The sequence below is a fragment of the Macaca mulatta genome, chromosome 11, assembly GCF_049350105.2.
Source record: "Macaca mulatta isolate MMU2019108-1 chromosome 11, T2T-MMU8v2.0, whole genome shotgun sequence".
Lineage (NCBI taxonomy): Eukaryota > Metazoa > Chordata > Mammalia > Primates > Cercopithecidae > Macaca > Macaca mulatta.
Genome location: NC_133416.1, coordinates 76,650,752 through 76,669,352, shown reverse-complemented (window position 1 = coordinate 76,669,352; position 18,601 = coordinate 76,650,752). Strand labels below are relative to the sequence as shown.

Genomic DNA, 18,601 nt, shown 5'->3' with positions numbered 1-18,601 from the left:
CCGGACTACTTTTTGTATTTTTAATAGTGAAGGAGTTTTGTCATGTTGCCCAGGTTGGTCTCAAACTCCCGGACTCAAGAGATCCACCTCCCTCAGCTTCCTAAAGTACTAGGATTACAGGTGTGAGCCACTGCACCTGGCCCAGTGTTACTTTTGTACCAGTAACTATACTAGAATACAGACTAACTGGGCCTAATAACATTAATGCTATATTCTTTATTTTTACAGAGTAGGCCAAATACACACATATACACACACTTCCTTTAAAACAAAAACAGCTAAATTATACATTCTAAGGTATTTTGTATAATTTTCATAAGAATTTTGGTTACCGTGAAGTTTAAAAATTTGAAATATTAAAGAAGTTAAGATTTTAATAAACACAACTTTCTACCGTTTGTGTGAGTAGGCCTTCAGATGGCAGCAAATGCAACATAATAAACGTTGGGCCTGTTTGTAAGAACTGGTTATCTGATATCCTCTTTTACTAAATTTTTTAAAACGAGGGTTGCTCCAGGGGAAACACGCATTCAAGAGTGGGATGTGATCTAAAATCAAATGAAAGTTGCAAAGTAGGTGACTTCTAGGTTTAAAAAAATACTTGAGGGACTCAGTTTTGTGATTTTTTTAAAAAACAAACTTCATTACATTTAGTCATCATGTCTCTTAAGGATCCTCTTGGCAGTAACAGTTTTTCAGATTTTTCTTGTTTTTGATTATCCTGACCATTTTCAGGAGCACTGGTAAAATATTTTGGAAAACGCCTTCTCCTCTCTTGGAATTTGACACTTTTCTCATAATTAGACTGGGAGTATGGGATTTGGGGAGGAGGATCACAGAGATAAAGTGCCATTTTTATCACAACATAGCCCTTAAAACATATTATCAACATGACTTATCACTGTTGATGTTACCCCTGACAACCTACCTGGCTGTCAGATTTCTCCACTGTGAAGTTACTTCTCCCTGAACTCTTCTGTACTTCTTGGAAGAAGTACTGAACTTCTTGGAAGGAAGGCATGCACAGCCCACACTTAAGGATTAGGGAATTGTGTCTCACCATGATGAAGGTGGAGTATTGACAAATTATTTGGAGATCTTCTGTACAGGAGATTTGTCTCTTCTCCATTTATTTATTTATTTATTTATTTATTCATTCATTCATTCATTCATTCATTCATTCATTCATTCAATCACTTATTCATATCAGTATCAGCCCGTGGATATTCATTTTATACTCTGGGTTATAATCCAATACTACTTTATACTTTACTTATTTTCTTCTTCAAATTATTCCAACTTTGATCATTGTGAGCTCTTTTAAGACTCCTATGCCCCTTTGACATAGTCCCATTTTGTGGGTTTTTTGTTAAAGCCCTTCTTTACTTTTTTTTTTGGCACTACAAGATGTTCTAAGCTGATCTTGTCTATCTTTTTATTATTTTTTGAGACAGAGTCTCACACTGTCACCCAGGCTGGAGTGTAGTGGCACGATCTTGGCTCCCTGCAACCTCCACCTCCTGAGTTCAAGTGACTCTCCTGCCTCAGCCTCCCGAGTAGCTGGGATTACAGGTGCCCGCCACCCTGCCCAGGTAATTTTTTGTATTTTTAGTAGAGATGGGGTTCCACCATGTTGGCCAGGCTGGTCTTGAACTCCTGACCTTGTAATTTGCCTGCCTCAGCCTCCCAAAGTGGATCTTAGACGTCTGTTTCTTGCCCTAGTCCTAGATCGAGCCATTTTTCCAAGGAACCCTGGTCCTTAAGGAGAAGAGTACAGATTCAGCATCCCTAATTGGAAAATCTGAGAATTTTTGAGCACCAACATGACACCACAGGTGGAAAATTTCACACCCGACTTCACATGATGCGTGCACAAAATTATTTAAAATATTGTATAAATCACCTTCAGGCTATGTGTATAAGGCATATATGAAACATAAATGAATTTCGTGTTTAGACTTGAGTCCCATCCCCAAGATATCTCATTATGTATATGCAAATACTTAGAAATCCAAAAAAAACCCTGAAATTCAAGCAGGCACGGTGCCCATGCTTGTAATCCCAGCACTTTGGGAGGCCAAGAACAGCCTGGAGTTCAAGAACAGCCAGGAGTTCAAGAACAGCCTGGCCAGCATGATGAAACCCCATCACTACTAAAAATACAAAAAATTAGCCAGGCATGGTGGTGTGTTCCTGTGATCCCAGCTACTTGGGAGGCTGAGGCAGAAGTTGCAGTGAGCTGAGATCATGCCACTGCACTCCAGCCTGGGCAATAGAGACTCTGTCTCAAAACAAAACCAAACACCCTGAAATCCAAAACACATCTGATCCCAAGCATTTAGAATAAGGATAAGGATAATCAACTAGTATTAGAAACCAAGATTTGGGTTCTTGGTGTGCTCTTGCTATCGGGTGTCATTGCATCTAGGAGGGCCTCTGTGTAACTAAATTTTATGTTATTTTGTGAGGAATCTGCATAACAAAATATAGAAATAAACTCATGGAGAATAGACTAAGACCATGAAGTTGAACGATTATACAATTATAGATAGGGTATTATCACTTTTTATGAATGTGTTTTGAAAATAATGCATCTGAATAATATAAGGGAACCTAAATTTTTAAAAATATAAACTTAACACATGTCATTTTTGTTGCAAAGAGAAAAAGGTGACAAATGTATAATGTCAGGAATAAAAGAGGAAGTTCAGTAGAATCCATCTTAATTCAAATGGACATGAAGTTAGTTGGATAATGCAGGAAATTAAAACACACATACCACCCTCACACACACCCCTTACCTTAAACATTTTATTTTAGCTTAAACATATAAAAAGGCATGAATTTACCAAACTTAAGGCCAGGGCCTTTTTTTGTTAATGGGAGATGGCTGATTAGAATTCTGTATTATGTTTCTCATACAAACCTTACCTAAGTTGTATGTTATTTGAAATGGATCAAGGGACTCTATTTCTAGCAACATGGTAGGTTAGATGTCCAGACTGACTCTACTGCTGGATTCTACAATGCTTTATATACATATTTTTAAAATTTTATTATTAAATGTTTTCCTAATCTGGCACAAATGTAAAAAGCTACAAAAGGTGGCTCTTGACTTTAAGGTAACTTCATCATGCTGCTTAGAAAACTGCAGACTGCGGGAGACAGACTATATAGTCCAAGACTGCCTTGCATACAGTTGCAAATCCCCAAATCCACAAAGTACAAATGAATGAGCAGCAAACCTACCTTGTAGAAGGTGACAGCAAGTAAACTTGCCTGCTTGACCTTGACGCTGGTAAAAAGAAGAAAATCTCCTGCAAGAATTTATAACTATAAGCCGCTCTTAAATGAGTTTGTGGAGACGAAAAAGGACAAAAAGGCATAACATGAAAAATAGACTATATGTCTAATTAGAGTTATAGAAGGAGAAAATAAGAGGCATTATTCAAAGAGATAATGGTTAAGAATTTTCCACAATTATTCAAAGAGATTATTATCCTCAGATCCAGGAACTCCCAAAGAATCCCAAGTGGGATTACAAAAAATAAAATGAGGAAATGAAAAAAATAATGCCTCAATACATTATACAAAACTGCAAAACACTAAATGGGAAGGAAAAAAAGGCTTAAGACAGCCAAATAAAAGGGTGATTACTTACAAAGGAAGGGCAATTAAGACTTCTCAACAGCAATACTGGCAGTCAAAGGACTGGAATAATGTCTTCAATATGATGAGAAAACAGAATTCTACACACAGAGAAACTACCTTTCAAGAATGAAGTTGAAATAAGACATCTTTAGACAAAGAAAAAAGTGTCTTTTTCACCAAAGGATCTTCACTGAAAGAAATTCTAAAGAACATACTTCAGGTAGAAAAAAAATTATCATAGACGAAAGGTCTCAGATCCAAAAAGGAACAATGAGCCAAGAAAACAGTAATTAGGTAAATAAATTTAAACAAAGGTTTACTACCTAAAACAGTAATTTGTCTAAAATTCTGTATGTATGCATAAGAAGAATATGCCAAAACTAAGATAACAGACAACAATGTTACAGGTTGAGAGGAAGACAACCAGAGCGTACTAAGTTACTACATTATTCAGGAATATATTAAAGATACTAATTTGGACTTTTCTAAGAAAAGCATGTTAAAATAGCCAGAGCAAGCACTAAAAGAATAAATAATATATTAATTATAAACAAATATACATGCATGCAAGGTATGGAGAGGAGATGGAATGAGACAAACATATATGTCTAACTCAATACAAAAGACTGGCAAGAATGAGAGGAAGAATTGGATAAACAGAAAAACCACAGAAGGGGACAGAAATATATGTAAATCAGAGCTGGGCATGGTGGCTTACATCTGTAATTCCAACACTCTGGGAGGCTGAGGCAGGAGGAACGCTTGAGTCCAGGAATTCAAGACCAACTTAGGCAACATAGTGGGATACCATCTCTAAAAAATTAAAAAATCAGCCCAGCATAGTGGTGCATGCCTGTGATCCCAGCTACCTGAGGGGCTGAGGTGGGAGGATCGTTGACAGCAGCAGATAGAGGCTAGAGTAAGCCATGATCGTGCCACTGCACTCCAGCCTGTGCAACAGAGCGAGATCTTGTCTCAAAAAAAGAAAAAAAAAGTTAAAAAAAAAATCTAAATCTATCAGCAACACAATTGACTGAAATTCTCCAGTTAAAAAATAAAGACTGTCATTCAGAACAAAAATAAAACTGAATCTTATTCTATTTACAAAACTCCAACGAAAATACATGAAAAACTAAAGAATGAAAATACTGGCCAGGTGCGGTGGCTCATGCCTGTAATCCCAGCACTTTGGGAGGCTGAGGTGGGTGATCACCTGAGGTCAGGAATTCGAGACTGACCTGGCCAACATGGGAAACCCCATCTCTACTAAAAAAAGAGAAATTAGCCAGGCATGGTGGTGCGTGTATGTAATCCCAGCGACTCAGGATGTTGAGGCACAAGAATTCCTTGAACCTAGGAGATGGAGGTTGCAGTGAGCTGAGATTGCGCCACTGCACTCCAGCCTGGGTGACAGAGTGAGACTTCGTTTCAAAAAAAAAAGAATGAAAATACTACACTAACCAAAAGAAAACTACACTAGCTATATTAATCCAAGAAAACAGCAATAATAACAATTTAAAAAAAAATGTAAGGCTAAAAGTGTGTTTAGATAGAGGGCCCTTTCATAATGATAAAAAATTTGATTTAACAAAAAAACAATTCTAATCCTAAATTGTTTCATTATTTTGGCTTATTAATGTACTTAATAGCATATAGTCGGCCAGGCGCGGTGGCTCAAGCCTGTAATCCCAGCACTTTGGGAGGCCGAGACGGGCGGATCACGAGGTCAAGAGATCGAGACCATCCTGGCTAACACAGTGAAACCCCGTCTCTACTAAAAAAATACAAAAAAATAGCCGGGCAAGGTGGCGGGCGCCTGTAGTCCCAGCTACTCGGGAGGCTGAGGCAGGAGAATGGCACAAACCCGGGAGGCGGAGCTTGCAGTGAGCTGAGATCCGGCCACTGCACTCCAGCCTGGGCAACAGCGTGAGACTCCCTCTCAAAAAAAAAAAAAAAAAAAAAAAAATAGCATACATTCAAAATAAATAAAGCAAAAATTAACACATCTATAAGGAGAAACTGACAAACCTACAGTCATGGTGAGAGACATTAATTACCATGTCTTTCTTACTAGAGAAACTGACAAATCAGTCCCCAAATAAAACTAAACCTGAATCCAAAACAAAACCGAGAAGATATGAATAGAACAATTAACAAGTTCTTAGACATAAATATAACACTGTACTTAATAAATGAAAAATTTGCATTCTTTCTAAATACACATGGAACATTTATAAAAATTAGCCACATTCTAGGTGGGAGGATTGCTTGAGCCCAGCAGGTCAAATTATTTTAATCCTTTCCTTTCCCTCCATATTTTATAAATTAATCACTTAAACAGCAATCATTTCAAAGCAAAGGGACTATCTGGTTGTGAAAAACAATATGATGCTCATGTAATACAGGGCTGCCACTGTTCCAACTACTTCATATCTTAAATATATCACATTTATGCCCTCATTTAAGATCAACACATCATTGTAGGAATTAAGAAAAAAGGATAAAAAACAAAAATAACACATTTCATTTAAGTATCTACATCAACGCCTATATCTAGATCTCATTTCAAGTATTAGTAATGTTGCCCATAGTAAAATCTTAACAGCATCTCAGGTAAATGGGATGTTAGTTTGACCCTTCTCACTGTCCTTGAATCATTATTTTTACCAAATTGGCTACTTATTTGTCAGATAGGCCCAGAACCTAACTTTGGATGCCTTGAGGAAAAAACACTCAGTTTTTAAAAAAGAAGAAATGGAACGAGTAGACAACACATTTTTAGGAATCTCCAAATAATTCTGAAATTACAGTGCCAAAGAAATACACAACTACAAGGAACACATCATTTACTTGGGGACTATTAATACTGTATATATGACTGAAAAGGATGAACTGGAAAGATGACATTTATTCCAAGATAAATAATTATTTTAAAAATATTAAAAAATATGTATCCATCCAGCAAAATAGACACATTCCCATCTCATCTGCCATCAAAGCACCGTCCCCAACTTCAACCCCAAACACACACATACATATAAGACAGACCTTTTTCATCTAAACTGTAAGCCTGTGGCTTACATGAAAACAAAATGATTTTAACCACACACAAGCTCCGGCACTCAGACTTGTAGTTTCTACATGCTGCCCACACAGCACTTTGTGAGCATGTGATTAGGAGGAATGATGTACAATCACACCACATTCCTTCCCTCAGCTCACACATCGAGAACTTGCCCTCTCAGCTGCATTCTTCTCCAAACAGCCATGGTCACCTTAGCAACCCTGTACTCCTAATATGGACAGCTGGTCCATTTAAAGTCAGTACTTCTTGGCAGGGAAAATGCTTGTTCTTCAAATTGGGGGAGAGAGGAGAGGTTTTCCTTTCAATACACATTACAGGGGTTGATTTAACTTGATCAGCACTTTTGTTACGTGGCAGCAATTTGTGTTGAGTTTCAACCTATTCTGAATTTTGTTTTTTTGTTTTTCAATCTAAAAGCACGTAGCTGAAAAAATAAAATCAAGCCAGCTAATAAGGAATTCTAAGAGTGGAACGTGAAACAAAAAGGTATCTAAAATAACTGTTCTTTTATAAAACTATAAAACGATCCACATTTTTGTGTATTACGTTCAACCTCAGTTAAAATGAACTGTAACACCTCAAGTCCTAATACACAATAAGAAATCAGGGTCAGAAGACCCACATCTTTTTAATATCATAGTCTATTTTTGAACAACAAAAACACTACTAAACTTCAAAGTCCCATAACTTCAAGTAGACTATCAATCTGCATTTCTGTATTCCACCACCTACATGTGAAATCTCTCAGTCTTTCCACAGGCTTAAATGTGAGCTAGGTGTAAGCCAAGTGGTTACTACTATTATCTGAAGACCCTTCAGACCTAAAGTGACCTAGAATAGGACTGGATTACTCAAAAACAATCTAAATCTCTGCCTCTAACAGTAAAGCACGGTCTGAACCAAATTAAGCCTTTTGGGACAGAAGATACTGGTTTATAATCCAGTATACCTGATTTTCACACTACAAACAAATAATTTGGTGGGGAGGGGATTACTATATTCTGAAAAACACAAGATCAAATTGTTCATTTCATCCCCTTGATGAAATTCTAATTTCCCACCCATCAAAACTAGACACATAACCTTTAAGTAGACAGGCATGCTCAAAACTAGAAATACAGCCAGGCGCGGTGGCTCACACCTGTAATCCCAGCACTTTGGGAGGCCAAGCCAGGCAGAACACCTGAGGTTGGGAGTTCGAGAACAGCCTGACCAAACTGGAGAAACCCCGTCTCTACTAAAAATACAAAACTAGCCAGGCATGGTGGTGCATGCCTGTAATCCCAGCTACTCAGGAGGCTAAGGCAGAAAAATCATTTGAAACCAGGAGGCAGAGGCTGTGGTGAGCCGAGATCGTGCCATTGCACTCCAGCCTGGGCAACAAGAGCAAAATGCCATCTCAAAAAAAACAAAAAACAAAACAAAAAAAAACCTAGGTAACTTAAATTTATGGCATTCATTCTAAATTGGAAATACTTATGAAATACTTTTCTATATAACAGAGGTGGATGAAATCCATATTAATAAATGTTCCTTTGACTATGGCCTACAGTATTCATGGCTTATATTTTTGTCTGTATATGTGTGTTTTTTAAACTTCTCAGGCTATGAGGTTCTTCCTAGTTAGAAAGCACTTCTTTCAAGTTAAGACTATCCTAGTAATTACATCTTTTATATATAGGAAAGTATCAGCTGGGTGGCAGTATAAGATTAGTAAAAGAACCTAAAGCCAATCCTAATACTGGTTTCCTCATTTGTAAAATGAGAATACTATCTATTCTATTTATGCAGTGTGGTAACATATCAAAATAAGAATAATAAAATTACTATGCCATACAAAAGACTCAAAATTAAAGAAATTGGAGAAAGGGACTAAAATTCTGACATAGTAAAACAGTAGCTAATAAATTAGTGAGAATCCTATGATAAAGAAAAGGTATTAAATAAATACATGGAAGCAAATTTTTAAAAATCAAGAGCAATTAAGCCTTACTCAACTATATTGATTTTATTACTATATTTACAATTTCTTACCTTGTGGAATTCTCTTCTGAGAAAAATAGATACAATTTTGTTCCTAAAAAAATTTCAGGTAGAAAGTTGAAATGTTAGTTTCAAGACAGTCTATTAAAAATGAAAACTTACAAAATGCTAACATAGTACATTCAGAATATTATGCTATGACATTTGATATTATGAAAGCCTGAGAGACAGTTGGTCTCTAATAACAAAAGTACGTGTTATTAAAAAATATATAAAATTTATTACTTTTATTACAAAAACACTTATTCTACTTGCTAAATATCAAGTCATTTTGCTAGGTACCTGATGATATGTGGCAATTTTTATATTCTAAAACAGTTGTTAAGTCAAATAGGTTTTCCTCTAAGACTTGATGTTCTGAAGGGTACTTTTTTTTTTTTAGGTGTAATTCACATAAGGTAAAAAGCATTTCTTTGAACAGTGTTTTTTTTAAATATATACACAAAGTTTTGTAACCATGACCACATCATCTTATTCCAGAATATTTTCACCACTCCAATAAGAAACCCCATACTGAAAGGTATACTTTTAATCCCAGGAAGAAACATACGAAATAAATTTAATTTTTAAAAATATGCAAGAAGCGTACCAATCAAAATTATGTTGTAAGATACACCACAGAAGTACACTTCTTAGAGCTGTATGGTAGAATCTGTACTACAAAGTAAAACCAAAAATACAAGGTAACTTTAATGTCTACTTTTTTTTTTTTTCTTTTTTTTGAGACAGAGTCTCACTCTGTTGCCCAGGCTGGGTGCAGTGGCACAGTCTCAGCTCACTGCAGCCTCCACCTCCATTCTCACGCCTCAGCCTCCCAAGTAGCTAAAATTACAGGCACGTGCCAATACCCCTGGCTAATTTTTATATTTTTAGTAGAGACAGGGTTTCACCAGGTAGGCCAGGCTGGTCTTGAATTCCTGACCTCAGGCGATCCACCTGCCTCAGCCTCCAAAAGTGTTGGGATTACAGGTATGAGCAAGCATGCCCAGCCTGTCTACCATATTTTTAAATTAAATGATTTTCAAAGTAGATAACTATAAAGTTTAAAAAAAAAAAAAAAGATTTGGCCACACTTACCAAGCTGGTTGACACGCCACAGCTGCATCTTACTTTATGACAAATGGACTGTTTCATCACTTTTGCATCTGGGCATCTACTTCTTAATGGTCATTTCTGAAATATAGGTTAAGTTATTAAGAATGCTACTCTTGAATATATTATAACAAAACTCTTTAAGGACAATTATCTAAATTGTAGTGACCAGAAAGAACTTTCAAAGCATTTTTTTCCCTTTGAGATAGGGTCTCATTCTGTTGCTCAGGCTGAAGCGCAGAGGCACCATCACACCTCACTGCAGCCTCAATCTCCTGGGCTCAGGCAATCCTCCCACCTCAACCTTCTGAGTAGCTGGGACCACAGGTGCATGCCACATGCCCAGCCAATTTTTTAAATTATTATTTGCAGAGACAGGGTCTTACTACACTGCCCAGGCTAGTCTTGAACTCCTGCACTCAAGCAATCCTCCTGCCTCAGCCTCCCAAAATGCTGGGATTACAGGTGTGAGCCACCATGCCCAGCCTCAAACCACTTATTGAGCAACCTTCTCATAAAAAAACATTAACAACAGGGCTGAGACTGGGGAGCGGGGGGTGATAGAAAATATATGGGAGCCCTAATATAGTACATTCTGAACACAACAAATTGCTTATTTATTATAAACAATTATTATCATTAATTGTTATAAGCAATTATTATTTTTATTGTCAACTTTCCCCTATAACTAGAATGTAAACCACAGAAGGGGTTTTTCTTGGTTTTATTTACTGTTTTTTTTTTTTTCTTTTGAGACAGTCTCACTCTGTTGCTCAAGCTGGAGTGCAGTGACGAGATCGCAGCTCACTGCAACCTCCGCCTCCCAGGTTCAAGCAATCCAACCGCCTGCCTAGCAGTTGGGACTACAGGCACGCTCCACCACGTCTGGCTAATTTTTGTATTTTTAGTAGAGACAGGGATTCACCACGTTGGCCAGGCTGGTCTTGAACTCCTGACCTCAGGTGATCCGCCTGCCTCTGCCTCCCAAAGTGCTGGAATTACAGGCGTGAGCTGCCACACCCAGCCTACTGGTATTTTTCAAGCACCTAAAACAATGAATTCCATGCTTTAAGCATTCATAAGGATTTACTGAAATGATTAATAAACTGATGAATTTTTAAACTTAAATTGATGAAATATTTAACCTTCCAGTACTATTTATTTATTTATTTATTTATTTATTTATTTATTTATGTTTGAGACAGGGTCTCGCTCTGTTGCCTAGGCTGGAGTGTGATGACGCAATCTTGGCTCACTGCAACCTCTGCCTCCTGGGTTCAAGCAATTCTCCTGTCTTAGCCTCCCGAGTAGATGGGATTACAGGCACATGCCACCATGTCTGGCTAACTTTTGTATTTTTAGTAGAGACGAGGTTTCACCTTGTTGACCAGGCTGGTCTCGAACTTCTGGCTTCAAGTGATCTACCTGCCTCTGCTTCCCTAAGTGCTGGGATTACAGGCATGAGCCACCATGCCCAGCTTACCTTCTAGTATTTTTAAATGTCACTACCCATGTAGTGTTCATCCTAGGAGCTCCAGTTTCAAAAGATATTCATATTATTACCACTTCCACTCTTAGTACCATGGTCCAAGTCACAGTATTTTGCATACACATTAGTATAATAGTTCCCTGTCTGATCTCCCAGCCTCTCTCTTGCTCACCTCAACAAGTCAGTGAGATTAGCCATTTTCAAAAGAAAGTCAGATCATGTCATTCTTCTAATCAAATCCTCCAATTGAGTCCAGCTCAGTAGTCTGAAAGTCAAAGTCCTTACAAAGGCCCATAAAGACCATGATCTGCTATTCCCCACCCCATCTCTCTGACCTCATCTACCACTCTCTCCCTTATTCACCCCATTCAAGCCATACCAGCCTCTTTCCTTTCCTTAAACTTATCAAGCATCTTCTCACTTCAGGGTCTCAGGACTTTTTTTCCCTCTGCCAGTAACAACAAATCAATCAATCTCTCTCTCTCTCTCTCTCTCTCTCCCTCTCTCTCTGTCTGTCTCACTTATTTCTCCTCTTCCTTTAGGACTTTGTTTTTATAAGTCATCTCATCAAAGAAATCTACCCCAGTGTCCCGGGCAAGCCCAAAATAGCTGTCTTAGTTTTCCTTATCTGGCAAAGAATTTGCAAGGAATGGTAAATTATAAATTTGGGAGATGGTAATCTTCAAACATAACATAATCAATTTTTAGATCTTTCTTTGTGTCTAAACATCTGTAGAGCTACACTGTTCCTTTTAAAAGATTCTTAAGTTCCTGACTTCAAAGAAATAATGAAGATGTATCTATCACAGCGTGTTTTTTTTAAACGGTTGTTTTGTTTTTAAATCATCTGTACCATAACTCTAGAATAGAGTGGTAGAAGATTTGAATTAAGAGTCCCATTAAAAAACAGAAACCAGCAAAATAAATGGCATTTCCTTTTCTTCCACTTCGTTAGGGATTTCTGTTTGGGATTACATTGTAAGGTTCCAAGTAATCTCAGGAAGTTTAACTGCTTCAAATTTGTCTGTTACCTTTAGGTATCAAGACCACCAGGAAGGAATCAAAAGAACTCACTAACTCTTAACATGACTAAACTAGCTATGACATGGTAGGATGTTTAAACTTAATTATTTTTTCTTTAAATAAACAAACTCCCCCTAGACTAAGCCCTCCTCTGCCTTTTAAATATTCTATGGCTGGCAAATTTCAGGGTCTTAAGAGAGATAGCCAGGGGACAGAGAAAACAGCAAGTCTGACTCAGTGATCACATTTAACAGTCCCTGAAAACCAAAACAAAGATACAGTTCTGGCAAGAGTTCTCTAGAATTGCTGCAAAACTGACTTATCCACATACCTTTCATCTGAACAATCTATTTTCACTTACTTTAAGGTACATAAAGCATTTGTTATGTGCCTATCAGACCTTAGGTATAAAAATAAACCAAGACACTTTGGGAGGCCGAGGCGAGCGGATCACAAGGTCAGGAGATCGAGACCATCCTGGCTAACACAGTGAAACCCCATCTCTACTAAAAATACAAAAAATTAGCCGGGCGTGATGGCGGGCGCCTGTAGTCCCAGCTACTTGGGAGGCTGAGGCAGGAGAATGGCGTGAATCCGGGAGGTGGAGCTTGCAGTGAGCCGAGATCGCGCCACTGCACTCCAGCCTGGGCAACAGAGCGAGACTCTGTCTCAGAAAAACAAAACAAAACAAAACAAAAATAAACCAAGAGTACAATGAAAACAATTAGCAGGGGTTCCAACAGTTGGATGATGAAATTTAATGTTCAAATCTACTTTGTTTGGAAAGCTGGAGAGAACCCTTGAATATTTTTGTACCGAAATGCTCCCACTCATTTAGAAATCAGACTTTTAGCAAGTTCAACCACTTGAAAGAAGGCTAGTAATATTAAAAACTTTTACTGAGCAACTTCTATATGCCATATATACATTAGTTAATTCTCAGAATTTCCCAATCAAAAAAGTTAAAGCACACGGTGGTTACCTAACTTGTCTAAATCAGAGATAGCCTCAGGATTCCAAATCCCAGTTTGTCTTGTTCACTATTATAATCTGTAGTAACCTGGAATACAGTTATTAATGACAAATCCCTTATTTGTGCCATAGGAAAAACAGGTAAATCCAGGCTATTTATATAAAAAATTTGCTCAAAGCCAGGCATGGTGACTTGCAACAAGAATCTCAGTTACTTGGGAGGCTGAGGCAGGAGGATTCTTTGAGCCCAAGAGTTAGAGTCCAGCTTGTACGATGTACCTAGACCTTGTCTCTTCAAAAACAGAAAAAAAAAATCATTTAAAAAAAAACTTTGCTCCATTCTTGCTTCAGACAGGAGGACAAATGAAGAAAGATTCACTGCTATACATTAAGAGTAAACCTGTGGCATTAGGGAATTCTTCAGGGCATTAAGGGGTGAATCCAAAGAATGTGCCACGCTTAGGTCAAAAGAATTGAGTAAAAATAAGCTGGCCAGAGCACAGCACAATAATTGGTTTTCAAATCACTTTTAAATGACTGATTGTTATTCCATACACTTAGAAAAGTCAGGGAAAAAATGTCAGGGTTCGACAGGGTGGCCACACAGGTGTTCATCAAAAGTTTCTGCACTGGCCAGACGCGGTGGCTCACGCCTGTAATCCCAACACTTTGGGAGGCCGAGGCAGGCGGATCACGAGGTCAGGAGATCGAGACCATCCTGGATAACATGGTGAAACCCTATCTCTACTAAAAATACCAAAAATTAGCCGGGCATGGTGGCACGTGCCTGTAGCCCCAACTACTCAGAAGGCTGAGGCAGGAGAGTGGCTTGAACCTGGGAGGCAGAGGTTGCAGTGAGCCGAGACACCACTGCACTCCAGCCTGGGCGACGGAGACTCCGTCTCAAAAAAAAAAAGTTTCTACACTTTTCTGAGTATCTGAAATATTTTTCTCTCTCATCTATCTACACACACACACGTATCTGTTAAATTATCTTTAAAGTAATTTTTAGAATTTATAATAAAATTATTAGTTTTATTAATTTTCCTAATTTTCTTTTTCTGAAAAATCCTCTCATGTGGAACACATTCTTGACATTATCAGATAACACTAATTGGCTTTAGTTCTTCATACTCAATAGAATCTGATTTTATAAGTGTCATTAATGAGAAAATATTGCATAGGAATATTTTCTTTCTGAATCGTAAGCGTAATTGGTTGTTATTAGATTGAACTACTGCCTATCACACAGCAGAAGCAATATATCCACTGTATTTAAAAATGAAAATCAAGGTAATTTCTTATCAGGACACATTACCCAGGAAATGTAGCCTTATTATACTAATGTCCTAAGTTATTTGGAAAAAGTGAAAATTACTTAGAACTATCCCCATGATTAAAAAACACGCCATTTAAACATCAATGCAACTTACTGATTTACACAGAGAAACAGATTGATCAATTTAAAGTTTCCCAAAGGATGGGCCAGGCGCCAGGGCTCACACCTGTAATCCCAGCACTTTGGGAGGCTAAAGTCAGCAGATCACCTGAGGTCAGGAGTTGGAGACCAGCTGACAAACATGGTGAAACCCCATCTCTACTAAAGCTACAAAATTAGCCAGGTGTGGTGGTGCGTGCCTGTAATCCTAGCTACTTGGGAGGCTGAGGCAGGAGAATCGCTTGAACCCAGGGGGTGGAAGTTGCAGTGAGTCGGGATTACACCACTGCACTCCAGCCTGAGCAACAAGAGCAAAACTCCATCTCAAAAAATAAAATTAAAATCAAAATAAATAAAGTTTCCCAAAGGACTAAATACATATGCTAGTCTTCTAAATCTTTGTGATCTGGGGATTATCAGCAAAAAACAACATTCTTTTAAAAAAACACATACCACTTAGTTGAGTTTATGGTGTTAAAAAAAAAATCTCCCTCACAGTCTCCATTGCACTGATGGTTAATAAAGATGAAGGAGAGGAAAGAGATGACATGCGTTCTCAAGATACCACTTATAAACAATACAACTTTATTTTTTTAAGCCTTAGGATTTTAGTGTTCCTTTCTCAGTAACAAAGACTTTGTGTGCAGACCTAGAATTAGGAACATATAAAGATAATGGGATGGTCTGTATGGTTTTGAAATCAATGTTGGGGGTTATCACCTGTGGCATTTGCTTGTTTTGTTTTGTATTTTAAGGAAATGCAGATCACAGAGCATACAAATATGTATTGTTTCTTGAAACTTTATCATATACACACAGTCTCTCTATAGTCAGTGTTTGTCTCATCTTTATCTCCTTTCCTTCCTTCCTCTTGAATACTCACACACAGTATGAATAATGCATATTTAAATACTTGTGGCTTGTATAAAAACATGCTACACACATTCTAGGCCATGACACAAAATGCATCTTTTTTAAGTAAAAAACAATATGACATCTTAACATTGTGATTCGATTTAGAGCATCAAGGTAAAAACTTCCAGCGTGGAGGACTCTCCAAGATGGCTGACTACAGCCCTCCTCTAGCCATGATGCCGCCCGGCTGCTGCAAATGCCTGCATGGAGGCTGGCACCCTGGCACTGGCTAGTACCCTGCCACAGCCCACGTGTCCACACTGCCATTGCTGTTGGCATGTGCAAACGAGTACAAGGACCAAGCCTGCTGCCACCACCCTATGAAGTGCTTTGGCTGGCACTTGCCCATTGGAGTGTGGTGACCAGTGTTACTGGAGCACTGGAATTTAATATCCGGCCAAACCAAGCTTCATAAATGAAGGAGAAATAAGATCCTTTTCAGACAAACAAATGCTGAAGGAATTTGTTACCACCAGACCTGCTTTACAAGAGCTGCTGAAAGAAGTACTAAATATGGAAAGGAAAGACCCTTACCAGTCACTACAAAAACAAGCTGAAGTACATAGACCAGTGACACTACAGAGCAACCACACAAACAAGTCAGCATAACAAGTTAACATCATGATGACAGGATCAAACTCACACTATCAATACTAACCTGCAATGTTAATAGGCTAACCACCCCAATTAAAAGGCTCAGAGTGACAAACTGGATAAAGCAGCAAGACTCAGTGGTATGCTGTCCTCAAGAGACCCATCTCACATGCAGTGACACCCATGGACTCAAAATAAAGGAGTGGAGAAAAATCTACCAGGGAAATGGACAGAAAAAGCAGGGGTTGCAATCCTAATTTCAGACAAAACAAACCTTAAACCAACAAAGATCAAAAAAGACAAGGGCATTACATAATGGTAAAAGGTTCAATTCAACAAGAATACCTAACTATCCTAAATACATATACACCCAAAACAGGAGCACCCAGATTCATAAAGCAAGTTCTTAAGAGATCTTCAAAAAGACTTGGACTCCCATGCAATAATAAGTGTGAGGCTTTAATACTCCACTGACAGTATCAGACAGATCTTTGAGGAGGAATATTAACAAAGATATTCAGGACCTGAACTCAACACCGGAACAAATGAACCTGATACGCATCTACAGAACTCTCCACCCCAAAACAACAGAATATACATTCTTCTTATCGCCACACGGCACATACTCTAAAATCAACTACACAATTGAACATAAACAATCCTCAGCAAATGTGGAAGAACCAAAATCATACCAACCCCCTTTTTGCACCACAGCATAATAAAAATAGAACTCAAGATGAAGAAAATTGCTCAAAACCTTCATTACATGGAAATTAACCCACTCCTTAATAACTTTGGGGTAAACAATGAAAATTAAAGCAGGAGTCAAGAAATTATTTGAAACTAATGAGGACAAAGATACAGCCAGAATTTCAGACATAGCTAAGGCGGCATGAAGAGGGAAATTTATAGCACAAAAGGCTCACATAAAAAAGTCAGAAAGACCTTACACAACCTAAAATTACAACAAAAAGAACTAGAGAAGCAAGAGCAAACCAACTCCAAAGCTAGCAGAAGAAATAACCAAAATCAGAGCTGAACCAAAATAGACTGAGACACAAGAAACCATTCAAAAAAAAGATCAACAAACCCAGGAGTTGGCTTTTTGAAAAAAATTAATAGACTGCTAGCTAGACTAATAAAAGAAGAGAGAAGATACAAATAAACACAATGAGAAATGACAAAGACAATGTTATCACTGACCCCACGGATATACAAGTAACCATCAGAGACTACTATGAACACCTCCATCCACACAAACTAGAAAATCTAGAAGAAATGAGTAAGAGAAGAGCTGGTACCATCTGTACTGAAACTATTCCAAAAAAACTGAGGAGGAGGGACTCCTCCTTAACTCATTCTATGAGGTGAGCATCATCCTGCTACTAAAACCTGGCAGACACACACACACACAAAAGAAAACTTCAGGCCAATATCCTTGATAAACATAGATGCAAAAATCCTCAACAAAATACTAGCAAGCCAAATCCAGCAGCACACCAAAAAGTGAATCCACTACAGTCAAGTAGGCTTTATCCCTGGGATGCAAGTTTGGTTCAACACACATAAATTAATAAATGTGATTCATCACGTAAACAGAACTAAAGACAAAAACCACATGATCAATTCAACAGATGCAGAAAAGGCTCTCAATAAAATTCAACACCCTTCACGTTAAAAACTCTCAACAAACTAGGTACTGAAGGAACATACCTCAAAATAGTAAGAGCGAACTATGACAAACCCACAGCCAACATCATACTGAATGGGCAAAAGCTGGAAGCATTCCCCTTAAAAACCAGCACAAAACAAAGATGCCCTCTGTCACCACTTCTATTCAACACAGTATTGGAAGTCCTGGCCAGAGCAATTGGGCAAGAGAAAGAAATAAAGAGCATTCAAATAGGAGGTGAGGAAGTCAAACTATCCTTGTTTGTAGACAACATGACTCTATATCTAGAAAAGTCTACAGTCTCAGCCCAAAAGCTCCTAGATCTGATAAACAACTTCAGCAGTTTCAGGATACAAAATAGCTGTACTAAAATTACTAGCATTCCTATACACCAACAACAGCCATGCTAAGAGCCAAATCAGGAACACAATCCTATTCACAATTGCCACCAAAAAAAAAAAGAAAAAAGAAAAAAAAAAACCTAGGAATACAGCTAACCAGGAGGGTAAAAGAGCTCTACAACAAGAATTACAAAATACTGCTCAAAGAAATCAGAGATGACACAAACAAATGGGAAAACATTCCATGCTCATGGATAGGAGGAATCAATATCGTTAAAATGGCCAC

The 18,601-nt window shown here is 38.0% G+C and overlaps 1 protein-coding gene across 6 annotated transcripts in view; it reads right to left on the bottom strand.

The window, feature by feature from the left end:
- The window catches only part of FRS2 (fibroblast growth factor receptor substrate 2), a 110,093-nt gene that overhangs the window by 39,161 nt on the left and 52,331 nt on the right, over positions 1-18,601 (bottom strand). For 5 of the 6 annotated variants that reach the window (XM_015152239.3, XM_077954709.1, XM_077954707.1 and 2 more), the window contains 2 exons: positions 9,857-9,952; positions 8,771-8,813 (listed from right to left, as the gene is read on the bottom strand). The exons of the other annotated variant lie outside the window; for it this stretch is intronic. The gene's annotated coding sequence lies outside the window, so the exon portion shown is untranslated. The remainder of the gene's footprint in view (positions 1-8,770; positions 8,814-9,856; positions 9,953-18,601) is intronic. 6 annotated transcript variants of the gene reach the window in all.